This window comes from Ascaphus truei, chromosome 3 (genome assembly GCF_040206685.1).
Source record: "Ascaphus truei isolate aAscTru1 chromosome 3, aAscTru1.hap1, whole genome shotgun sequence".
Lineage (NCBI taxonomy): Eukaryota > Metazoa > Chordata > Amphibia > Anura > Ascaphidae > Ascaphus > Ascaphus truei.
In genome coordinates, this window is record NC_134485.1 from 344,337,190 (window position 1) to 344,358,399 (window position 21,210).

Sequence of the window (21,210 nt, forward strand, 5' to 3'; positions counted from 1 at the left end):
TAGCTCCGCTTCTAAAAAAAAACTCGCATTTTTTTTAACGCCGCCTGAAGAGTGGAGATATTGGTATTGCAAGTTACACCCAGAGCCTGAAATATAGGTTTGGCCGAGAAAGAAAAACCCATGTCAGACTGGGCATGGAGTTAGCACCACCTCTGGTCATTCCGCTTCTAAATCAAGTACAAACCAGGCGGTTCGGCTGTTCAACAATGCGGGTTGTCATGTTTTTTAGAAGGTGTTTAGAAGAACCAATTTGCTATAGAGAAGAGAGTTTTTTTTTCTCTCATTTCATTCCGGTACATTCTGTACATACCAAAGAGCTCGATTTGCCAATGACAACTTCGGAGCTACTATAATAAGCCCCATAGTGATCCTAATGGAGACTAATGAACTAGCTGCAAATAACAAGTAAAGATACTTGGGCAGGAGGGCAGGTACTATATTTTGGTTGAAGGTGCTGTATATTGTTGCAGGATCACCGTGGATAGTGAGGAGGCAACACAATTCTTCCGGTGAAATAATATGGTGGTGGTTTTAATTGTCCAAAAATATAACAAAACAATGGGTGCGCTGTCCCTTTAAGTAAAACAAAATATCAAACCAAAAGCCTATCCCCGTTAGGGGAACTAACTAAACAAAAGTTCAGTCTATCTACCTGGCTGTCTAGCTAAACTAGACCAGACCAACAATGTTCAGTAACACCAGTTGGCTCCTTACCTGAGAGCTTTATTCCCCTCTAGACAGCATAAATATGAGCAGCATGTGTGTGTCTGCCTGTCTCTCTGTCAGCTCCCCTCTGTTCTCTCTCAGTGTCTGAGACGCGCTGCTGCCCCAGAGGCATTTCCGCTTCCTCTTTTTAAAAGCAGGTGAGCTTACTAATTAGGGTCACCTGTGAACTGCTTAATACCTGTGAACTGCTTAATACTCGTATACTGGAAAGCAGGAATACTGCCACCTCTTACTAATGTATACAGAGTCTATGACTCCGTCACAACATACAAAATCAGTAACATACATTACTATAATGTAAAACTGTATAAACCCTAATGTACTTGGGTCTTGAACTTGCAATTCTCACTTAACACCATCGCTCTGACAGCGAACAGCTGAACAGCTGAACAGCTACTTTCTCTACTGCACATGGAACATTACGAGAGAAGTGAGCAGTCATCCTGGCTGATATTACCATATGGAGCCCTGAGGAATGAAATTAACACGAAAAACTACATTTCTTGGGATGTTTTGAAGCCCTCAGTACTCACTTATAAAAGTGTGTCAAACAAGGAACTATGCATCATATGTAGATGCCTTAGGGTCGGCCTTAGGGCAAGGTGAGCAAGGCGGTTACCGTGGGCCCTGCGCATTCAGGGGAGTCTCCGGGCCGGCGCAGTACAGCTGCTCTGCTGTTCACCCTAAAGTGTGTTATGTGTGTGTAGGGGGGCGGGGGGTCTTACCTTTTCCAGAGCGGCAGCCTCACCCCTCGTCCTGCAGCGTTGTCATGGCGACCCAACGTCACATGACGTCAAAGCCGTGACCTAATGACGCTGCCGGTGGAGCGGGGACGCTGGCTGGAGGAGGGAGCCCACTGCCAGCATGCCGCCTTGGGCTCCGCGAGAGGTAAGTCCTGCCCTGCACTGTACATACGATGCACATTTTAGGAAGGTTTGCGGTGTACTATGTTTTAGCACAAACATTTTGTCAAATATGATCTTAGTACATAAACCCCGTCCTTTCTGCAAAACATAATTAACCCATTACTGCCTCCTATACGCCTTTGAAACATATTTGTGAAAGTTCAAGGGCCCAAATGATTAAATATAAGACTTTAAAAATAAATAAATAATAACCTTATTGTGTGGAATTCTACAACATTCCGTTAGTCTGTGGATGTTGGAAAGTATTCAATGAGTAATACTTGATAGAACTGTTGTGAGGATACTGTTCTGTTTGCGTTTATCATAGATGATATATATAAAGTACTTGCAATTTATAGTTCAAACGTCCCTCCTGTCTCTCCCCTCTCCCTCCCTGCTCTGGTAAGGCCTCCCTGTGGGAACCTGTGCTCCGGGACAGGGATACTTTTACAAGTGTCAGCGAAAGTGTTCCTGGAATATGCTTAAGCAGCCAAAAGGGAGACTCCATCGGAGTGAGAACAGAGCTCCTTCTCTGGGACATCTTTGCCCTTACAACTGCCATGTCAGCTGGGACCTACATTCCCCACATAGCCTCTGACCCCCCTGGATATGGATATCGAATGCTTCATTCTCCACATGTGCTGAGAAGGGACGGCAGCAAGGGGAAGGTCTTTGGTGACATTGGGAAAATCCACAGAGTCTGTGACACAGAACCTAACTCACAGATCCTAGAGCATGCACGACTTAGAAATCATACAGCACTGGTATTTAGAGTCTGGGTCCCAGAGGTTAGCACACAGGCATACTGAGTAGGAAACACAGAAGTCGGTTTGGTGTTAGGATATAGCACATTGAAGAACACAGCCTAGGATAAGTCCTTTATTCAGAGGACAAAGCAACCACCTACAGGTAATTAATTTCTGACATCCACACAGATCCGTTCAACCATTCTCTTTTGTTGTTGTTGACTTTGTTTTTTTATTTGTTAGGAAATCACTTTATTTGCTACATTTCCTTATGTTATCTCATTTGTCTCTATCACCTGCCTTCATTTTTTTACACTTTCTTTTCTTTTTCTATGATTCAAAGTAACTCATTGTTTACCCTTTATCTCTATTTCTATAGCTTTTTATTGCTCTTATTTTTCCCCCCCTCTTTCTCCATCTATTTCTAAGTCTCCAGTTTTCATTCCCACATCTGCCTCCTCTTGGATTTTGCACTGGAACTAAGGCGACAGCAGGAAGTTGGAGAGGGGGTGTATTTGTGCTGTGGCCTGTGCATGGTAAGTTGCCGTGTGTTATTTGATACTGCAAACATCACACAATTGGCAGACACCTAGGGGCCTATTTAGGAAATTGAATATCTGTTTAAAAATCCTTGAAAACCAGGTACACTTCCAAGATGTCCTTGTATTTCTGCCGATCAGCATTTATAAAGCTTGTTCTGATGCATTTTCTTCCGTGTTTGCCCGCGTTGCCCGAGTGCAGGCTAATTGAACCATTAGGTGATTTACTAAAGGAAAAACTGGTGTTTTTGTGGGCATATTCCCTATTTTGCCCTGGCACAGCAACTAACAAAGCAGAGCTGAAAATCCTTAGGTACTTTATACAGTTTCGCACCTATAGTTTGCCCTTTTTTTTTTGTCTGCCACCTTTGAGATGGTCTTAGGACATCACTCTTCTAGTACAGCTCAACCCCCTTATAACGCTGTGCCTGGGGTCCAAAGAATCACATCGCGTTATAAGCGGATCGCATTAGAAATAATGTACAATTGTATGCATTGTACAATAAAGTATTTAAGATACCAATCATCGTGTTGTAAAGTATTCATAAATACAAAAATTGGGAGCTACGCTTGCATCGCGTTATAAGCGGATTCGAGTTGTGACGGATTGCGTTATAACGGGGTTGATCTGTAGTTATACATTTAGCTCCATTATACTGTATGGAGAGAGCTTCATTTGAATGCAATGCTAAACATTTTACCAGCCATATATATATTATATTTTCCTTAATATCCCTATTACTAATCCCTAACTATTTGTGGTATTAATACTAAATGGGTAAGTTATATACACATGTTCACATACAGTTTATATAATATAGAAATGTTAATGATGGTAAATTGTTTAAAGATAAAAAATACACAAACAGTTACACATATGAATATATATTCTGTTTGATTTACTAGCATTCACACCACAGCCTATTTAAGAATATGCCTTGTGCTCTCACTACACTCATTATCATTATATGTCTCAAAATACAATTACGATGTATTTACTAGTCTATTTGTACATTTGATACAAACGCAGTGTATTTTCCTATTTACTACAAAACATGCTAACGCTAAACACACTTCTGTCCGGCCCGCAGACCAGGTGTTGGGACATGAGGAGAGAGCTGGTGTGGGGGAGGGGCCTGTGCTGCCTTTTTCCATGCTGCTACCACACTGACTGCAGCAGTAATACTCTCGCGAGACTTGCCTGCCCAATAGGAGTACCCGCTTAGCCATTGTGTGGGATCCTGCCGTCAGGTGCGGGAGCAGCATGGAAGAGGCAGCACAGGCCCCTCCCTCACACACCAGCACAGGCCCCTCCCCCACACATTAGCATAGGCCCCTCCACCACACACCAGCACAGGCCCCTCCCCCACACATTAGCATAGGCCCCTCCACCACACACCAGCACAGGCCCTTCTCTCACACCAGCACAGGCCTCTCCACCACACCAGCACAGGCCCCACCCCCGCACACCAGCTCTCTCCTCATGCAGCATTCAGAGTGTGAATGAGGGGATATTAAGTGTATGGGGGCAGATATTAAGTGTCTTAGAGTTAGAGGCAATATTAAGTGTGAGGAGGCAATATTAAGTATGAGTGGGGTGGGGGGGGGGGGGATATTAAGGCCCTTATTCTGTACGTGTGATAGCGCAGATGATGTGCTATCACATGAAAAGAGCCCCATTAAAGTCAATGGGACTTTTCATGTGATAGCACAGCACCTGCGCTATCACACCAGAGGCCTGGGACATGGTCAGCGCTTATGCGCTGACCCGTGCTGAGCCGTGCTGCTGCTCGGCACTGAGCCCCTGCAGCCGCAATGAGAGCGGCTTTAGCAGGGGCTCGCGCACGCGTCAGCACGCTTGGGGAAGAGTGTGTCTGACGGCGTTTTGAAATGTCCCCGCTTGCCGGAGCGCAGGGCCGGTCACGTGAGCGGTTCGCCCAATGAGGGCGAACCAGCTCCGTGACGTCACTGGCACGCCCCCGTCCCGCCCCCTGATGGCGCGCTGTGTAAGGCCAGGGAAAGCACCGCTTTCCCTGAGCCTCAGCACGTTTGAGAGGCACTATGTCCCAGGCCTTAGGCTAAGTCCATGCTGCCGCAGACCGCGCAGTGTGATCACATTGCCTTAAGGCATTGATCGCGCCCACGCGCAGCAGGAGGGGGCGCACGTTCTGTGAGGAATCAGTTGAATCAGTCTCGGGCAGGTCACATGAGCGGTTCGCCCAATGAGTGCGAAGCAGCTCCGTGACATCACTGACATGCCCCTAGACATGCCCCCCGACAGCGCGTCTACCATATCCGGAAAGCGCACCCTCTTAACGCGGGTGACGTCACGGATGCACACGCCTCCCTGTGTGCGAAGGCAGTATGGACCTGCCCTTACACAATAAGGGTCTGTGTATGGGGGATATTAATTGTGTTTGGGGGGAGGGTATTAAGAGTGTATAGGGGGGAATAACACATTTGAAAGGGGTGAATATTAAGTGTTACTGGAAATATTAAGTGTGAGGTGAGATATTAAGTGTGCGGAGGGGGGATATTAAGTGTGCAGAGTATTAAGAGTGCTGGGGGGGATAGTACGAGTGCGGAGGGGGGATATTACGAGTGCGGAGGGGCAATATTAAGTGTGCCGAGGGGGGATATTAAGCGTGTGAGAGGTACGGAGAGAAATAGAGTGTGAGAAGTGGGGAGAGAAATAGAGAGAAGGGGAGAAGAGAGAGAAGGTGAGGGAGAAAGAGGGGGGGAGAGTGAGCTTAATGCTGACATCTAATATACAGGCACTACTATGTTTTATATGTGTAGTTTGAAAATGTATGGTCCAAATGAAATCTATTAAATCTAATCATGACCCTCATATGAAAAGAGTTTGATACCCCTACTCTGAGTAAATAGCCCCCCAAGTGATTTGGGCTTTGTTGCTGCTTAGATCCCCATTAAAGGAGCAATCCGTGCAATATCCTACGTGTTTGTTTTTTAAATAAATTAGTTCTGTAGTATTAGATATACTTACTACATTTTTTTTCATTCAGCTCTTAATACCGTTTTTAATTAGTTTTAATATAATGAGCATCCTTTGATTTCTATAGCAGGATTTAACATATTTCCCCAGCAGTGCAAGATCTCTGCAACACTTTCCTATTTGGGATAATGTGTTGCCAATATTCCCTGTCATTTGAGCTGCAAACTGTAACAATAGGTAAAGCTCCCTTGGTAATATAAGAATACATTGTAGCTGCTGAGTTACACTGACTGAAGATTGATTGAAACTGAAAGTTAACCATTTAGTGAACCCTGGGAAGCAGGATCTTTGCTGATCGATTACGGGAGAACTAATCGATCGGCAGCTTAGGTAATTTTTTTCAATAAAAATAATCAAAGGCTGCATATAGTTTATTTAAAAAAATAATTTTTAACGTGCAGCTTGGATTGTTTGTGGATTAGTATTATTATTTATTCAGAAGCTATATATATATATATATATATATATATATATATATATATATATATATATATATATACACACACATACATACATAGATAAAATATAAAACAAATACAAGAGGGCGGGTGCAGCAAGAAATATTAAGGTGACATTCCAGCAATGCCATAATTGTCTTTCTCTATTAACAAAATATCCATAATAACACCTTAAAGCTCATATCAATAGTATTCTCCATATTTACCTGTAGATCCTGATAAATTGCATTAACACACACCTAAATCTGAGGTGATCCCCTTGGCCAGTTGTCCTCCCTCCACCCCCCCTATCACTTCAAGGCAAATGTTTTGTTATCACACGCTTTAACCCCTTTGCTGTTAGACAGGCCAGCAACACATTGCAGGGCAGATGCACACATTCACTAACATAGTATATACACTGATGCACACACATTAACACACCGATACACACATTAACACACTGATACACACACATAGCCGAATAGCTGAATTAATTACTTCAATGGGGCTTTTTTGCAATTCCTCCGGATCTACACTATCACACTTATAGAATAAGGACCTATGTTTACACTATGTGTATCAGTGTCTGTGTGTGTGTGTGTCAGTGTATCAGTGTCTGTGGGTGTGTATCAGTTTATCAGTGCCTGTGTGTATGTGTATATCAGTGTATTAGTGTATCAGTGCCCGTGTATGTGTATCAGTGCCTGTGTGTATCAGTGTATCAATGACTATGTGTGTGTATCGGTGCATCAGTGTGTGTGTGTGTGTGTGTGTGTGTGTGTGTGTGTGTGTATCAGTGCCAGTGTGTATGTGTGTATCAGTGCCTGTGTGTATCAAGTGTATCAGTGCCTATGTGTGTGTATCAGTGTCTGTGTATATCACAGATCGTAGCTATCCCCCTTATAGAATAAGGGCCCATGTTTACACTATGTGTATCAGTGTCTGTGTGTGTGTATCAGTGTATCAGTGTCTCTGTGTGTGTATCAGTATCTGAGTGTGTGTGTGTGTGTGTGTGTGTGTGTGTGTGTGTGTGTGTGTGTGTGTGTGTGTGTGTGTGTGTGTGTGTGTGTGTGTGTGTGTGTGTGTGTGTGTGTAACAGTGTATCAGTGCCTGTGTGTATCAGTGTATCAGTGCCTGTGTGTGTGTATCAGTGTCTGTGTAAAAATGATCGTAGCTAAGGGCCTATTTTTACACTATGTGTGTGTGTATCAGTGTATCAGTGTCTCTGTGTGTCTGTATGTGTGTATCAGTGCCTGTGTGTATCAGTGTATCAGTGCCTATGTGTGTGTATCAGTGTCTGTGTGTATCACAGATCATAGCTATCACCCTTGTAGAATAAGGTCCCTAGACACAGAGAAACTCTACAGAAACAGAAGCAATATTATGTCTTTCCTCCACAGTTTAATGTAGCAATATACTGTAGTTACATAGTTACATTTAGTAACTATATAACTACATTAAACTGTGGAGAGAAAACATAATATTACATGTATTGCATCCTATGATGAAGCTACACTTTTCCAGAACCAATATGTCTACTAGCAGTTTGCAATACATATTTCTTAACTAACATTAACTAATTTGCTGCTAAAGGGCCTGCAATACATATCAAAACATTTTAAAGAGAACAAGTCTATTATATACACATCTGTTATATATATGTAGGGTATGTAGGGTATCTTTCCTATGGAATTGTATAGTTGTCACATACTGTACGTATATTTAAAAAAAAACATATCTACATAAATATTATAAATAGTATTTGTGTGTGTGTGTGTGTGTGTGTGTGTGTGTATGTATGTATGTATGTATGTATATATATATATATATATATATATATCAATAACATATAGGCACCACCATTGGATTTACTAACTCTCCCTCCCCATCCTTCTCCCAGCAATATTGGTCTTGAACAATGATGACAGGTGCAAGTACAGATGTTCCCAAAATCTACCACTAGAGGTCACTAAGACCTGGGCATCACAAGACACGCGTTCCAAAATAGGTTTATGGTAGGTAAGCAGGTGACATGAAGCATCCATTGTACAGTGTATAATAGCTTGCCAACATGCACCATGTCAGCAGGACAGGTTGAGCCAGTCCTTGTTCTTCTTACTTTATTTCTCATTATTGGATTTGTTTTATTGGGACAAAAGAATGAAATACTAGATGGGTCAGAGTAAATTGTCTGGTGGACTTGGGTTTAGTTAGCATTGGTATAATAAACACTGCAATACTCACAAGATTATGTAGAAGCCCTACATAGGTTCACCCAAACTTGCTTCAGTTTGTTGTTGAGTGGGTCTGTTGGTTCTGTATTGTACTGATCCAGGTTTGTCTGTACAAGCTGTCAATGTAGCAAGATGAACTGTTATGATTATTTTTAAGTAGACTTATCATCTTTTACTCATGGAAGTAGGGAACTTACTCATGGTCATTGATGATGTCTTCTTCAAAACTGTGTCTGGTTGAGGCTGACACAGCGGTCCATTGTGACTATCACTCTTTCCCTAATGTCACAATCTACAGCTGATTTGTAGGGCTGACTGAGCAACTTGTTTCAGTCTCAGTCTCAGTCTTCTCTCTTCCCTCACTCTGTGCATCTCTAGTCCACATCAACCCACTCACCCAGCTCACTCAAAAACACATCATGCAAGGTATTCCAACATTTTGAACACTTTGCTTCCTCGACCAGTTTGACTTAGTACATTACCCTACAAATTCAGGACAGTTCTGCTACATTCAGCAGGTGTTGTTACCCGATTTTAATGGCCATTGTGGGAGCTAAAATTTGACACCCCCTTGGGCTGATGTATCATCGCAAAGTTGAAGCAAAATTTAGGCAACTTACAGCATTTTTATCTTACGTCTTTGTGTCAGTGCATCACAGTCTTGTCACCCTGTGCGACAGCTTGAGATTTTGGGAGTGTGAATGGGAGGAAGTTACATTATGCATAGATTATAATAAAATGTATCAAACTTCTTTATATTTTTGGGGCATAAAAGAAAATCTGCCAGAGGTGTAATCTTCTCTAGCCACATGCGTGTCACATGTAATACAAACTTTCTTACTTCAGACACACACACAAACAGAAAATGGAGTCATGTTTGTGTATAAACAAACTTATATTCACATTTTCTTTACATTGATATATCTCCCCATAATGTCTTTGTTTGCAGGCCCTAGATTATCTGAGTACTGTGCAGTTTAAACAATGTTAGTCTGGAGAGGTTTGGGAAACCAGCGCAGGACATGTAGCACAATGTAAGTTTGGAGAAGTTTGGGAAACCAGTGCAGGACCCCAGGGCATGTAGACAATGTAAGTCTGGAGAAGTTTGAGAAACCAGTGCAGGACCGCAGGGCATGTAGCACAATGTAAGTCTGGAGAAGTTTGAGAAACCAGTGCAGGACCGCAGGGCATGTAGCACAATGTAAGTCTGGAGAAGTTTGGGAAACCAGTGCGGGACCGCAGGGCATGTAGCGCGGTTTAGCAGCGGGGGACCCCTCTGTTCCCAACCTGTATTCCCAGACTGCTGCTTTAAGTCAAGATGCAATGACTCGTACACCATAAAAAATTATACATAAACACTGATTTTCTACCTCTCTTATAACAACACAATCTAAAATGTGTACAGCACAGTGTACATGTAACATTTGAATGGTCCTGCAACACAACGTGTCCCAGGCCTCTCTGAGAACAGACGGGGTAACAATCGAATCTCCGCTCTGTCATTTTTTTCCAGTCATCCTAATCCAGGGGCTCTTGTAGGACAGAACTGCTGATTCCTTATCACTGAGATACCCCTTTTAAAGAGAAATGTAACCATCATTTTCTTGAGTAATGGGAAATCCCAATGGTATTGGTAACATCGTTGTTGATGAACCAATGAATGAAGGGAACATCGCCATGACGCTTTATAATTCCCTTACATTGGCGGTAGCAGTAGGTATTGACTGTTTGTAAAGCAACTTTGACAGTGAATTTCTCCTAAACTGCAGAGTTCCCAGGTTCAGGTGAGATTAAACAAAGTGGCCCTTATTGTGACTATACAAAGGATCCTCTAATAATATAGTGCTGACCTGTAGAATGTTGCTTACATTCTTTCCTCGGTTAGGTACGAGCTCCTTACCAGCTCTTGTGCAGCAAAGTGTACTAGGGCCCTGGCAGTGAAACTATGACTATAGTTTATTAATAAATAGTAAATATTAGTATGTATTGTGTAGTCTGAGATATTTTGTATTAAGCTTTTTGCAGTTAGCCTATCTGGCCTAAATCTGCTCTTCTGCTAGACTCCGCTCCCCACATACTGCTCTGCCATCAGATATCATCTCAATGCTATCCTGCAGCATATTGTAGGATTCCTGTACACTACTGACCTGCTTTTCCATTGTGCCTTAGTCCTACCTACCGACCTACCCTAATGCACCCTCTGCTATTCCAGTCTGTCCACAAACCTTACTGCAAATCAATCCGGCCATGGTGTAGTCTCCTGATATTTCGATACTACTATCATTCCTCCACCCTACTCTACAATACCCCACAGCTCTGTCATTGCACCATAATCCTTTCCAATAGCTACTGCTTGTATTCTACTATTGACCATACCCACACCCACCAACACACCACACCCACCGACCCACCCACACCGCACCACACCACTGACACCCCCAGAAATAGAAATGGGGGGTAAGCCTTTCTGAAATAAATTCCACTCTCCTTAAAAAGAAACTAGAAAGGCATATTTGTGAAATAAAATCTAGTGGTACTTGCTGCTCTGCCTGTTTCTGACTTTCTCCGGGGATCTCACTGACACTGCCGCTGACTTGATAACAGCAGCAGCTGTAGTATTGTAAACTCATTAGCAGTTTTGTAAATAAGTGGCTTCAGAGGCTTTAAATAGCGGAGGTTATTTCTGGTGCGGGGGTGAAGGGAAACATGTCACGTGCCTCCTGCTCCATCTGCGAACCACAAATCTATATCCCATATCAAGTATTCTCGCATTATAGCACAGTGTATAGGGTGGGGAGGATGGGTTGCTCCCACGAACTGATAGTTACATAGTAACAAAGATGTTCCTGGACATGAGTCTACTTTAGGGCTTGGTGGCAAATATCTTATTACACCATTTTCTAAATGTTCATGTTATGTTTATATTTTTAGAGGAAAAGAGCATTTAAAAAAAATATATGCATATATATTTATTTTCTCTCTAAAAAAAAAAAGAAGAGAAGTATTGTATTGTATTATATTGTATGTCTTTATTTATATAGCACCATTAATGTACATAGCGCTTCACAGTAGTAATACATGTGGTAATCAAATAAATAACAGATAATATAAATAACAGATCATGGGAATAAGTGCTTTAGACATAAAAGTAACATTTCGGAAGAGGAGTCCCTGCCCCGAGGAGCTTACAGTCTAATTGGTAGGTAGGTAGAACGTACAGAGACAGTAGGAGGGAGTTCTGGTAAGTGTGTCTGCAGGGGGCCAAGCTTATGTATCATGTGTTCAGAATATCCACAGTGCTATTCATATGCTTCTTTAAGCAAGTGTGTCTTAAGGTGGGTCTTAAAGGTGGATAGAGAGGGTGCTAGTCGGGTACTGAGGGGAAGGGCTTTCCAGAGGTGTGGGGCAGTCAGTGAAAAAGGTTTAATGAGGGAGAGGGCTTTAGATAAAAATTGGGTAGAAAGAAGACATCCTTGAGAAGAACGCAAGAGTCTGGATGGTGCATAACGAGAAATTAGGGATGAGATGTAAGGAGGGGCAGAAGAATGTAAAGCTTTAAAAGTGAGGAGAAGAATGGAGTGTGAGATGTGGGATTTGATCGGAAGCCAGGAGAGGGATTTCATGAGGGGAGACGCTGAGACAGATCTAGGAAAGAGTAGAGTGATTCTGGCAGCAGCATTTAGGATAGATTGTAGGGGAGACAGGTGAGAGGCAGGAAGGCCGGACAGCAGGAGGGTACAGTAATCAAGACGGGAGAGAATGAGGGCCTGAGTTAGCGTTTTAGCAGTCGAGCAGAAGTGGAATTTTAGGTTTTTAAAACCTAAAAGTACTTTGTATCATCTCGTGTCATTGCACTTTAGGGTTAGATTCACTAAGCTCCTGTATTTTCAGCTGACAAATGCTATTCAAACTAGGACATTATTCAGCTGATCGCGACTGATTCAGACATAATTGAATAAAGGCTTAGGGACTGATTCCATATGTGCCAAAAACAGGCTGATCGGTCACTTTAACACATATAGAATCAGCCCCTTAGGCCCATATTCTCTAAAGGGTGCTAAGAATGTCTTAACTCCCATTAATGTGAATATGCGTTAGGGCGTGCTAAAGTGTATATATGGACCACTGATTGTTAGCAGCTTTTAGCTGCAGGATGAGACTGTATCTACTTAGCACCTGAGTGTGCTTCTCTCCCAATCAAATAGCCCAAGCACAATAAAAGCAAAAATTAATTATAACTATGGTTTGGTCTATTTTTAGTAACATCTAATTTTCTCAGTTTGTTTACCAAAATAATGGTAACGGAAGTAGCTGCCTTCACGGTACAATAGTACTGCATGCCAGGGTGGGCAGAAATACACAGAAGATTAGCATTCAATATATCCCCATAAAAGAAGTGCTCTTTTTATTCACGCAAAAATATAATTTCACATGGGCAGGCGGGCGGGAGAATACTTGGCGAACAAGCATAAGAGACTCATTGAGGGTAATATTAAGAGTTTGTCACCAGTTATAATGGGTTACTACTGTAATCTATTCACTGACTGGTGCCACCCATTACAGCGCTACAGCAATCATCAGATAGAGCAGAGGTGCTCAACTCCATTCCTCAAGCCTCCCCAACAGGTGAGGTTTTTAAGATATCCCTGCTTCAGCACAGGTGGTTCAACCAGTCCCTGCTTCAGCACAGTTGGCTCAAACAGAGGCTCAGTGTTCGACTGAAGTCTCTGATTGAACCACCTGTGTTGAAGCTGGGATATCCTGAAAACCTGACTTGTTGGGGGGGGGGGGGAGCTTGAGGACCGGAGTTGAGCCCCCCTGAGATAAAGGAATCCCTGCCTTTAGGAACATCCAGTCTAATGAAAGGTGGGAGCCATACAAAAAGTAACAATAAGTCATTATACCATAGATTTTTCTCCAAATGTACTGTACAAGATGCAGATAATGTGATATATATTGTATGGAGCTATGAACCAGGTTTGTCAAAATGAATGTCTATGTACTAACATATTTTTCTCAAATTTGTGTTGTGTCAAAAAAGTTAGTGGTAAAAAGTAATACAAAACTTTAAAAAAAAAAATATGCGTTGTAACTATGAAGACTTCATACACTTGATGCATAATTTGTTGTTTGAAATAATTTTTGACGTATCCCTCAGGTTCAATACAATTTCAATTAAAACAGAAGTGGGTGTATTTTTTTTATATTTATAACTAGTATTAACTTGTAAGGAAACTTAAAAAAAAAGTGCACAGATAAACACCGAAAATCGGTACCCCTATTTATAATAGCCATAATGTGTAAATAATACACGTTAGTAACCTATATAAGGAAACATCACTGCTGGGCCAAATGCATTCTTGTTTTGACACATAGCTTCATTCTGTGCTAACACTATAAAGAACAGAGCTATCACACATACGGGACCTTTCTGTCCGGCCCGCAGAACATGCCTGCCCAATAGGAGTGCCCGCTTAGCCTTTGTGTGGGATCCTGCCGCAGTCAGGTGCGGGAGCAGCATGGAAGAGGCAGCACAGGCCCCTCCCCCACACACCAGCACAGGCCCCTCCCTCACACCAGCTCTCTCCTCATGCAACATCACCCGTTAAGAGTGTGAAACAGGGATATTAAGTGTGGGGGGATATTAAGATTTTTCCATCAGTGCTCACTCTTAACACTTGAATGGAGGTACATTTACTTAGTTGCTCTATGTAGATGTGAGACCCAGCTCCCCTTCTCTTTAGTTTGGGACATCCCTCCTATTTCGCGGTAACACTAGGCTCATTTGGGGATCCTAGTGGGTCCTGTATATGTAAGCCAATATCTTTGGCCTTTATGGTAACTGCCACTTCCACTCCAGGCTGAGAGGAATGTCCATGCAGATCCGCGCTTAGAGACGATCCACCGGCATCCGGGAATCCTCGTTACTGAGGCCCTCTGTCGCATGCCATTTCATACTTAGCAACACATACTGGACTCCCTCAGTCTTCTCTAGGTATCCTAACAAGTATACTATCCCTATCTATAACATAATAAAGTATGGGGGCCTGGGCTATACTGTTACTGTAAAAAGATGGGTGTCTACTCTCCAGGAGGCCCCTCTCCTCTTGTCCTCCTGGAACCTAACCTTCCAAAACAGTCCCTCCTCCTTAAATACCACTGCGTGATGTCTGGATCCCCATAGCAACCCAGGGTTGTACCTCGCAAACACTAACACTGCTAGTGACCCTTTAGGAGGTGGGGTTACATATGATATGTATGACTTGAATGAAATCTATTAAATCTAATCAGGGCCCTCATATCAAATTAGTTCAACTCCCCTGATCAAGAGTCTTTTGAGGGTTTACGCCAATTTGACCTTGGTGGAAGATTTGAGTCACTTTCTCCTTTTTTTGAGCACACGGAAAAATAATTTGTTAGTACATACCATTCGCATCTGTACGCATACCATTCGCATCTGTACGCGTAACTGTACGCACACCAAAAGTAGATTATTTCGGTGCGACAAAACAACTGACTTTTTTTTTGACAACTGGTGCAAAATAAGAAATTTGAGGTTAGTACAGGGCCACACACACAGCAACAATTAAAATGGAGTTTGACATGCACCAATTTTGCCCCGAAAAAGCCATTTCTGACTCTTAGTACATAGACCCATATGTGCCCCTCACCTGCAGAAAATACTTTTACCTGGGCTAAGCTTCTGAACCCAGTCCAAAAAAGGACAAATTGAACTAATAATGTCAATGGTGTGTTTAACCATTTGAGTGCCAGTGGTCTTCTGACACTCACCATGTGATAGCTTGGTGTAGCATATATGTGGTGGACAAACAGATATGAACAGACGTGTGAACGTACGTCTTGGAGCACGCAAGGATTTAAAGGGTTATCACACTAACTTGATGTTTCAAAATAGTTATACAATTAACTAATTGCTTCCACAATAACTGTTTGTGGTACTTCACACCATTTGCCAAATAAGAATGTCCTCCCCTAATAATATAATAATAAATAATAATACATACTCCTTGATATAGAAAGTAGTCATAATGCCATTGGTCAAATAGTTCAGGTGGGCATTGTAAAGGTCAAGACGTGTAGAAGGAGAAGGAGCACAGCCTTAGTAATAGAGATCAAGACGTGTAGAAGAAGGAGCACAGCCTTAGTAATAGAGATCAAGACGTGTAGAAGGAGAAGGAGCACAGCCTTGGTAATAGAGATCAAGAGGTGTAGAAGGAGAAGGAACACAGCCTTAGTAATAGAGATCAAGACGTGTAGAAGGAGAAGGACTGCATGCCGGAGGGTCTGTCCTGTCTGGATTACACTGTCAGGTAAAGGGCATTAGCCCCTCTGTATTTACCTTCTCAGTGCCTGATTGCTTTTGTGTTATAGCCTATGGGTAGGTGATGTTTCACTAGGGGACCCATTTCTGTGGTAGCCACGTGGGCACCACTAGGTCCCCAAATCTCCCTAGGGTGACTCTTTCTGTAATTATACAGTCATTCTGGACATTGGATTCATACTCTGAATATAATCATGAATAAATGAGCACATATCTGTGAAGCACCAATTACCACATAGGGCATTGTAAAGGGGCTGGATATGATAGAGAATTACAGTGTTCTTTTTCTAAAGAGAATTGTATTTATTTTCCACAGGGGATCAAGTGAATTTTTCACATAAAGGTTTCTGCTAAGTGGGACTGCTCCATTGACTTATGGTTTGGGGAAGGGTTGTTTTTGTTTTTTTCAATTAGTGATGACGCTGTAAGCAAGGCAAGATGCCTGAAGGTCAGCGTGCAAGGTTTTGGCATCACGGATCCGAGCAGAGAAAATCAATCAAGTTATCGACTAGGAAAGAGAGATGAGCGGATACTGTAGGTGTAATGTGAGAAGAGAGACAGGGCCATTCTACATCAGCCACGACTCACCTCTCAGACACCCTTAGAGAAACAGTTTGACTTATTTGCATCCTGTTAACAATAAAATGAATGTCCCCTTTTTCAAACTCTGCAGAATTTAAGCATAACCGCTACGTATGTTTCTCCATTTGACTAATGATGGCTTCATAATTACGGACAAATGACCTTATTACCAAAAGACAATAGAAACATATTGTTAAGACTCTTCAAAGCTTTTGTTTCCCACCACGGATAAGTAAAAAAAAAAATCCTTGGCTGATTTTTTTTTTTTTGAAGTCAGCTCAATTTCACCTATTAAATGTACCTTTGTCCCAGGAGCGATTTCCCTTTTAATCCTGCCCCGAAGCTTCCACTGAAGCACAGCACTGTTCTATTGCATATTTTCCATGCCCTGCAGCACAACTGTTACTCAGTATCCCCTTTGCTGTGGGATGGGCTGATAAGGCATTGTGTAGCTGTGCTGGCTTTCTGTCTCCCGTCCCGTCACAGATTAAGGATAAAAGCACATCTATAGGAGCTTTTAGTATATATATATTGGGCAAAGGAGACTCGTTAAGTGGTATTCTACATTATAAACGAGCTTTACATTTGGAAGGAATTTCAACAGTGCCAGGCAGGAAGAGGCCGAGTGACCATGTACATTTTTTTTTTAACTTCGAAATTAAAATGAATTTGTTATAAAAATGTTTTTTTTTTAAAGTGCATATTAAAAAATAGTAATCTCATTACATTTAGGTAAAATCAGGATTTTGTAGCCCATAGAAATACTTAGTTACAGTATACTCTTCTATGGGCTAATTCTCTTATCCCAAAGCACACGCTGGAACCACTCCCTGCTACCTTTGCAGCCCTGTACTTCCTAACCTGTGGTACATGCACCGCTGCTGATGCATACAGATGCAGCTGGTGCCAGTTTTAACACATTATCATGCAATTTGCTATTTATTTAAATGAAACGGGAAACGGAGTTGCAGAATCGCACGAGTTGTTGTCGATTTAGGCCCAGATCCACAGAGCTCCATTATTAACTCAAGGAGGCATTAACTTAAAGTTATCGCACTATTGAGTATTAACGGGTATCTTCAATGCTCAATAACGTAGTGTTAAGGGCTGTTTGCAGCTGTATCGAGTCTTGCGCTAACAATAACGAATGAGAGTGTTAATGATATGCAAAAGAGGTGTTCCACCTAACAACGCCTACCCACAGAGCTTCGTTATAGTTACTGCAGGGATGTAACGTGATGTTTACTTAGGTATGACCTAATAGTGGTGTTACTCCCATCCAGATCCTGAAATATGGGTTTTGCTGGAGAGGAGAAAGAGAGAGTCTCTTCTTGGTTAAAATCCTAAGTGCTACAGGCATACCCCGCATTAATGTACGCAATGGGACCGGAGCCTGTATGTAAAGCAAAAATGTACTTAAAGTGAAGCACTCCCTTTTTTCCACTTAGAGATGCATGTACTGGACTGCAATCATAATATACGTGCATCACTGATGTAAATAACCAATTTGTAACAGGCTCTATAGTCTCCCCGCTTGCGCACAGCTTCGGTACAGGTAGGGAGTCGGTATTGCTGTTCAGGACGTGCTAACAGGCGCATGCGTGAGCTGCCATTTGCCTATTGGGCGATATGTCCTTACTCGCGAGTGTACTTAAAGTGAGTGTCCTTAAACCGGCGTATGTCTGTATAGCACTATAACTAATAAAAGGCTCTCTCTCCTCTCCAGCAAACCCCATATTGCAGGGTCTGGCTGGGAGTAAGGCTAAGGCCTCGCTGCCTCAGTCAGCGCGCCCGCACAGCATGCAGGTGGCGCGCTGAGAGGCAATTGACCACTATATGCGGTCTGTAGGGAGCGGGAGCTGGAGCGGGGGCATTGTTTAAGCGGAGGGTCCATTCGTCCGCCCCCCACACAACACACACACACTTCCCCCGCCTCCTTCCCGTAGCTCCTTCCCTGCTCCCCTCACCTCCTCATTGGCTCACTCGCGTATCAGGTGACGCGTCAACGCTAGGGATCTCAATTTTCTTGCATCCCCTGGCGGCTGATGCGTCACAGCGCGTAGTGAGCCGTGCAGCGAGGGGGGACTGGGACCGGCTCGGGAGGATACCAGGTGATGGTGGGTAACGCTCACGCGGCCACGCGCGCCGCCGGACGCAAAGCCTAACGTCACCTTTACATAAGATGGGATTAATGTGCGTTATATTGAAGCTGACGCGGGGCAGTGCTCTTACCATGCCGGTAAACCTATGCTAATGAGATCACGAAAGACTTGGTTTTGCATATAATTAGCTTTATGGGCTGGCGTTAAACTCTGGGAACATAATGTCCATTACTGATTTTAATAACAGCACAGTTATGGCCTGTGTGTTAACGGAGCTTAGTGGATCTGGCCCTTAGTACCTTATCGTCCGATCTGTAAGATCCCAACAACTGGTACTCTATACTATCACGGATTCTAAGTCTCCTTTCCCATGGGACAGAGGACGAGAGAGAATGAGCACTCTAAAGATATTTTTATAGATGCATTGCAATTAATTTATTTAAAACAAAAGAAAAATAATATGCAGATATGATATTGGAACAGATATGTTTGCAAATGGGAAGTAAGTCCTGGGGCCTCTTCTCTTTTTCTCTACACACTCTCTCAATGGGACTTTATCCCTTTTTTTTGTTCAAATATCACCTCTGTGCTGATAACTCATACATTGTTTCTCAACCCCTGACCTTCCACCTGCTGTTCAGACCAAAGTCTCTGGATGGCCCTCCACCGACTCAAACTTAACATGTCAAAGACGGAGCTTCCTCCCAAGCCTGGCCCTACTGCCCCATTGTCCATTACTGTTGGCAATACTATCATACACCTGGTATCACATGCACGCTGCCAATGTGTCACATTTGACTCACAGTCTCCTCTCACATTCATCATTTTTCTAAAACCTGTCGCTTTTTCTTCCATACTATTGCAAAGATACGCCCTTTCCTCTGTCGCTCAACTGCAAAAACGCTAACGCAGGCCCTCATTCTCTCCGAGCTCGACTATTGTAACCTTCGACCGTCCTAAACGCTGCTGCTAGAATTACTTCACTCTCTCCTAAATTTGTCTCAACTTCTCTCCTGCTGAAATCCCTCTCCTGGCTTCCTACTAAATGCCACGTTACTTACAAAATTCTCCTTTTATTTGAGGCTATACACTCCTCTGCCCCTCCTTACATCTTTGCCATAGTTTCTCACTACACACCAGCTTGGCCTCTTATGTTCTGCTCAAGGATGTCCTTTGTTTACCCCTTTTGCATCTAAAGCCCTCTCCTACCAAAAACCATTCTCACTCACTGTCCCACACGTCTAGAATGTCCTTCCACTCAATATCCGACAAGCACCTTCTCTCTCCACTTTTGAGGCAGCCTTTGGGTATCTCCAAAGTACTCTCCCCTTGCAGACACACTTACCATAACACCCTCCTGCTGTCTCTGTAAGTTCTCCCAATTTACCACATAGATTGTAAGCTTTTCAGGGTAGGAACACCTTTTTCTAATGTTTACGTTTATATCTGTAGCACTTATTCCCATTATGTTGCATGTTATTTTGTCGCGTCTATTACTGCTGTGAAGCGCTATGAACATAGATGTCACAATACAAATAAAGATATACATAAATATGGAGTTATTATATCGTGAAATAGAATATATATATATATATATGTATAGTATAGAAATGTGGTTGGGAACCCTGCTATAGTCAGTCACAGTGTTTGCACAACATTGCACAAAAGCCAACAACCAAATAGAACATATGAAGTTTGAAATTACTATGTTCCTTTATTTTTTATTTTTGTGTAACTGCTCTAAATATGTGAAGCTGTTTGAGTCCCATTGAGAGAAAAGCGACATATAAAGTTATTATTATTTTTATTATATATATTGTGGATTCTGGAGTAGTATATCCACTACAGGCTGCTAGAGGGCGCCAAAGCACCTGCATAATCAATGTCGGATCTGATGAACTGTTTACAAGTGGAGCTGGGGGGTACCTGCAATGCATTGCTATTCAATGCCTTTCCTGCTTAGCGGCTAGATGAAGGGCTTTTGAGCCTGAAATGTCACTGGTTTTAGATGGTAACAGATGCTTTTCCTTGTTGAGTTTTTGATGATTGAAGTGCTTTTTTGAGATATAATAATACAAATATAATTTAAATTCTATTTTGGAGTGGTGTAGAACCTTGTTCTTTCTGCTTAGCAGAGAGGGAGTAAGTGGTGCCCATTCAGAGCTTATCACGCATACTTGAACCCCTTAGCTGCCAGCAAAGTTCCTATGCAAACTGACCACTTCTTAGAGAAACAAAAAGATCACAAGGTCCCCATACCTTGTTCATATATTCTACTGCATGTAATAAGAAAGTAGCCACCTGTACAATTAGGAAGGGGGGCGGTGAGGCCTTGACAGGGATTTGTCAGGATAGGGTTAAGTGAAGGGGGTGGTCAGACCCTCTTTGCTACTGACTGCGGAATGAGGTTGTCATGCAGACATAAAGCTTTGGGGGCTGCCAGTCTGAGTCTGAGGTGGGGCAGTCTGCTCCAGTGACCGAAGCGTCGGTGGAGGAGTGTGGACACTGGGCCGCTGTTTGAGAAGCAGCTGCTCGCAGTGATCCGCGATTCAGCTCCGTATGGTTGCGGGGTGTGCTG

General features: G+C 42.7%; 1 protein-coding gene across 1 annotated transcript in view; it reads left to right on the forward strand.

The window, feature by feature from the left end:
* The first annotated feature begins 2,806 nt into the window (after positions 1-2,806).
* The window catches only part of ZNF385A (zinc finger protein 385A), a 213,205-nt gene continuing 194,801 nt past the window's right edge, over positions 2,807-21,210 (forward strand). The window contains exon 1 of the mRNA XM_075591734.1: positions 2,807-2,913. The gene's annotated coding sequence lies outside the window, so the exon portion shown is untranslated. The remainder of the gene's footprint in view (positions 2,914-21,210) is intronic.